Source organism: Diospyros lotus, chromosome 10 (genome assembly GCF_014633365.1).
Source record: "Diospyros lotus cultivar Yz01 chromosome 10, ASM1463336v1, whole genome shotgun sequence".
NCBI classification, from domain to species: domain Eukaryota; kingdom Viridiplantae; phylum Streptophyta; class Magnoliopsida; order Ericales; family Ebenaceae; genus Diospyros; species Diospyros lotus.
The window spans coordinates 28233724-28237876 of record NC_068347.1 but is presented as its reverse complement, the minus strand read 5'-3'; the positions used below and the strand labels follow the sequence as shown (position 1 = coordinate 28237876).

The window sequence follows — 4153 nt, the reverse complement described above, 5'->3', positions numbered from 1 at the left end:
TCTTTTTAAGACTTCATAACCTTTCTCAAGCTAAGGTCAGATTGTACATGAAAGCGATGTGCCATTTTGATTGTGTTTTCTGTGTAACCTAAAATTTAGTTCATATTGTTAGTGCATGAAGGCAAAAACAATGGCAACAGTGAAGTTATTTCTTTGTGGCAATTAGAGTTCAGGCCGTGGGTACAAACTACTGCAAAGCAATATATACAAAAACAACCTTTGCAACACTTTCTCTTTGTTGGCTGTGATTCTATCATATATATATATATGAGCATACCTATCCCTTCCAAACCAGTTACTTCTTTTCTGAATGAACTATAATACCACCTCATTATATCTCCACGCAATTATATGTTGTCTTGTATTCTGATAATGAAGACACGATATAAATTTAAAAATTAAAATAAATTTACCTCTACTAATTATCTTGTTTTACGATCTAAATATATAGTAACTTTTGATTAAATTATGATATTATGTCAATACGATAATATGATATTATAATTATATTAAAATATTTTCTCCCTATAGACCAATCATTTCAAACAAAAAATGATAAAATAACATAATATTATAGTTATATTAAAATATTTTTTTCCTACGGACCAATCATTTCAAACAAAAAATATATTCTTATTAGGAAAACATTGACAAAACACTTCAAATGCATGCTATTTAAGCAAAATGTCAATAGATTAGAAAATAGGACTACAGATTCCTCATCCAAAATGAAGAAAATTATCTGATTGTTTAGAAACAATCCTATAAAGTCCCCTCATCCAGATCGACTATTAAAAGAGATTACCGAATGGGCAAGCTGAAACAATAATTACATGATTTACATCTCTGGATCCAAACATTCTTCCTTTTGCTTGTCATTTGTGTCAAAGCTTCCAATCATTTCACTTCAGCTGAAAAATTTGAGCTTGCATATAGGCGATAGCGGCTACTCTTAGCTTATAAAATGGTGCAAGTTGTGCAGCTGCTACCTTGTTTCCTAAAAAAAAAAAATTGCTCAATATTAAATAACGAATACAGCATCTTGTGAACATATTAGTATGATGATACCTACTTCCTTGCTAAGAGATCGTATCAATGCCAAGCTTCCTCAAATTTAGTCCAAACAGGACTCATATCTTGAAGATTTACCTTCTTCGGCCCAACGAGATAAGCCTGAAAAACAAATTGGGATGACCTTTGCCTGGTCATGGCACCAGATGTTCAATCAGTCAATGGCATACAATCAAGAACACCTTATGCATAAAAGTATTTCATGTTGCACAAACTTACTTTCCTTTGTAGTGTGATAACCAGGCCAGAGATAGGCAGTGCCAAAATACATGGAAACAAATGGCTTGGTTACGTCATCAGCAGAGTTGGCACTATAGGCCTTGTAACCCAAATGCCTAGATATCATATGCAAAAGATATAAGTAAATATGGTTTCAGAATAAGAATCTTTTGCCTTCACTAACAATTCAAAGAGGTAAGGATCTTTGTAACCACTTTAGAATATAAGCATGAAAAGTGTGATCAACTTAGTTCATTCTAATTAAGTATACTATTATCCCTTTAGCGATGTAAAATAATCAAGTTTTTTATTGAACCAAAGTAAAAAAAAATATGTCACCACAATTCGTATGCCTTAATCTCACTAGGTGGCATGGGTCACGTAAATTCTAGTCTTCAATCAACTTTATACCCCCCATTCCAGGTTTTCTTTAGTCTTGTTCTACCTCTTTTGCTATAAATTTTTTCATTCCATTCACTTCCCTCATAAGTGTCTATTGGCCTTCTTCCCACGTGCCCAAACCATTGGACATGCAAATTTTATCTTCAATAAGCATCACTTTAACATTATTATAGATAATCTTATTTCTAATTATGTTTTTTTTATATGATCAGACATCCATCATAACATTCTCGTTCTATTACACATATTTTGCATATATTAGTATTTAACCGAACAAAATTCTTATCATATAACAAGACTGGTTCTATAGTCATCCAATAAAACTTTGCTTTTTACTTAGGCCAAAAGAACATAATCTATTAAATTTGTGAATTTATTTGTTGACAATAGTTTTAACGTTTAATGATCAATCCCACCAAGCATCAGTGGTTTTACTAAGGGATATTGTTGCAGAGCCTCGTTCTGAGGTCAACTCCACATTACTAGGACTACCAAAATTCACAATTATAACTCTATCTCGCCTGTGTCAGAATGTTCTCAAAATGGAAAGTTCATATTTGGCAATAAAATCAACATACTTGTATAGCCAGTGAGCTGTGGGGTAGTCAATCTCATTATTCCTGGGCGCGGGCCAATCCCATTCAAGACACGCATGCTAATAATCTCAGGAAGAGCACATAAAAATGCCTATGCATCAAAGAGTTTTAAGCATGAATTAAAAACAAAATCTGAAGACAATAATAATCAAGAAAGAAGTTGAAAAAGATTGAGAGGGAAACTATAATCATTAAGGATTCCTTCTTTATGTTGTTTTTAGATCATTTTTAATTTTTAATTTTTTAAAATATTAAAAATATGTTTATTCTATTATTTTCAAAAATGAATTTTTAAAAATAAAAATATATACATATATATAAAGAAAACCCAAAACAATTGGCTGTTTTCAACCAAAAGAAGGCCAAAAATTAAAAATATGAAACATTAAAGTGGCGTTCTCTTGTGTTTTAGTTTTAAATTTTGAATTTAATTTCAGTTTTGTATTTTGAGTTTCTATTTTGAGATTTTTGAAAACTTGTTCTTTTTGTCATTTTAAAAAATTATTTCTTAAAATGGAAAATTAGAAAACGCGTTTGCTTTGTAATTTTGAAAAAATATTTTGTGTTTCTTTTTTTTTCTTTTCTTTTTTTCTCTTTTCTTCTTCTATTCTCCAGTGCTGCATCTTCTCCGCCCGATCAGAACCTACCATTAGAAACTCCAACTAATTAAGGAGGTTAACATACACAAAAATGGACCAAGTTTAACGGTTGAATTTTCGTAGATCTAACTTTTAATTTTTGGCCAATATTTATACGCATTGCCAGTGGCCCATCAACCAAACATACCCAAAAACTAGTAAGATCCAATAGCCAAATCTCCTTAGATCTAAGATCAATGACGGCGACAGCTTTCAATAGAACCAGCCAGATCGATGACGACGACTTTCAATGGTGACGGGCGAGGTCGATGATATTTTACTCTTGGGTAATAAAATAGTTGTTTTGATAATGACTATATGAAAATCAATCTCTAAATCTTTATGAGTAAATATTTATGGATAAGTTTGTTTTTAATCAATTTATATGAATGTGAAAAACAATCTTTAAATCTCCTTGAAGCAAAAGTTATGAAAACTTATAGAAGAAATATTGAGTATGGTTGAGAGTGATTTGAAAAACTTGCTTGTTGAGAGTGATTTGTTTCAAAATATACTTTTGATAATCTCAACTTGCTTTAAAGATAATCAAAATGAGTTTCTAACAGAATCAATTAAGGATGTATTGATAATTCAAGTTTTTCTATAGAATAGTCGACTATCAGGATCATTCTGTTGACTATGCTTCAAAATAGTCGACTATTTTTAATGTTCTGTCGACTATTTAAGCATCTGTCGACTATTTTAGCATGTGTCGACTATCGAGTAAAAATAATCGACTATGCCTTCTGATCTGTCGACTATTTTTGTTCATAAGTTTCAAAAATTTCTTCACATTTCAGCATCTGTCGACTATTCAGGTATGTCTGTCGACTATTGGATTTTTGTATTAGAAATAGTCGACTATCAGTATATGTCTGTCGACTATTCTTAATTTTACATGTAAAAATAGTCAACTAATCCTTTTCTCTGTCGACTATTGTGCTTCACAGAATTTTATAACGGCTAGTTTTTCAACTCCAACGGTCACAAAAACGGCTAGTTTCTTCTTCAATCTTTATGGATGCTTATATATACAACTCATGGATGATCAAGGAGAGGCTAATGGACTGAAATGAGATGATCTAGCAATTGCAAACAATTTTTTTCGAGCTTACAGTGTTTGGGCTTTCATTGTTTTATTTTTCTCTCCAAGGCTTGGTTATTCTATCATTGTAAATTTATTGTTAAGCCTTGTTTTTCATTGTGAGAGAACTTGTAACTAAGAGT

General features: G+C 31.4%; 1 long non-coding RNA gene across 1 annotated transcript; it reads right to left on the bottom strand.

Moving 5' to 3' along the window:
• Window positions 1-777: 777 nt before the first annotated feature.
• Window positions 778-1406, bottom strand: LOC127811320 (uncharacterized). The gene is made up of 3 exons (XR_008025644.1): window positions 1291-1406; window positions 1073-1201; window positions 778-997 (listed from the first exon to the last, which is right to left on the bottom strand). It is a non-coding gene; the product is annotated as an uncharacterized LOC127811320 (long non-coding RNA).
• Between the last annotated feature and the right edge of the window lie 2747 nt (window positions 1407-4153).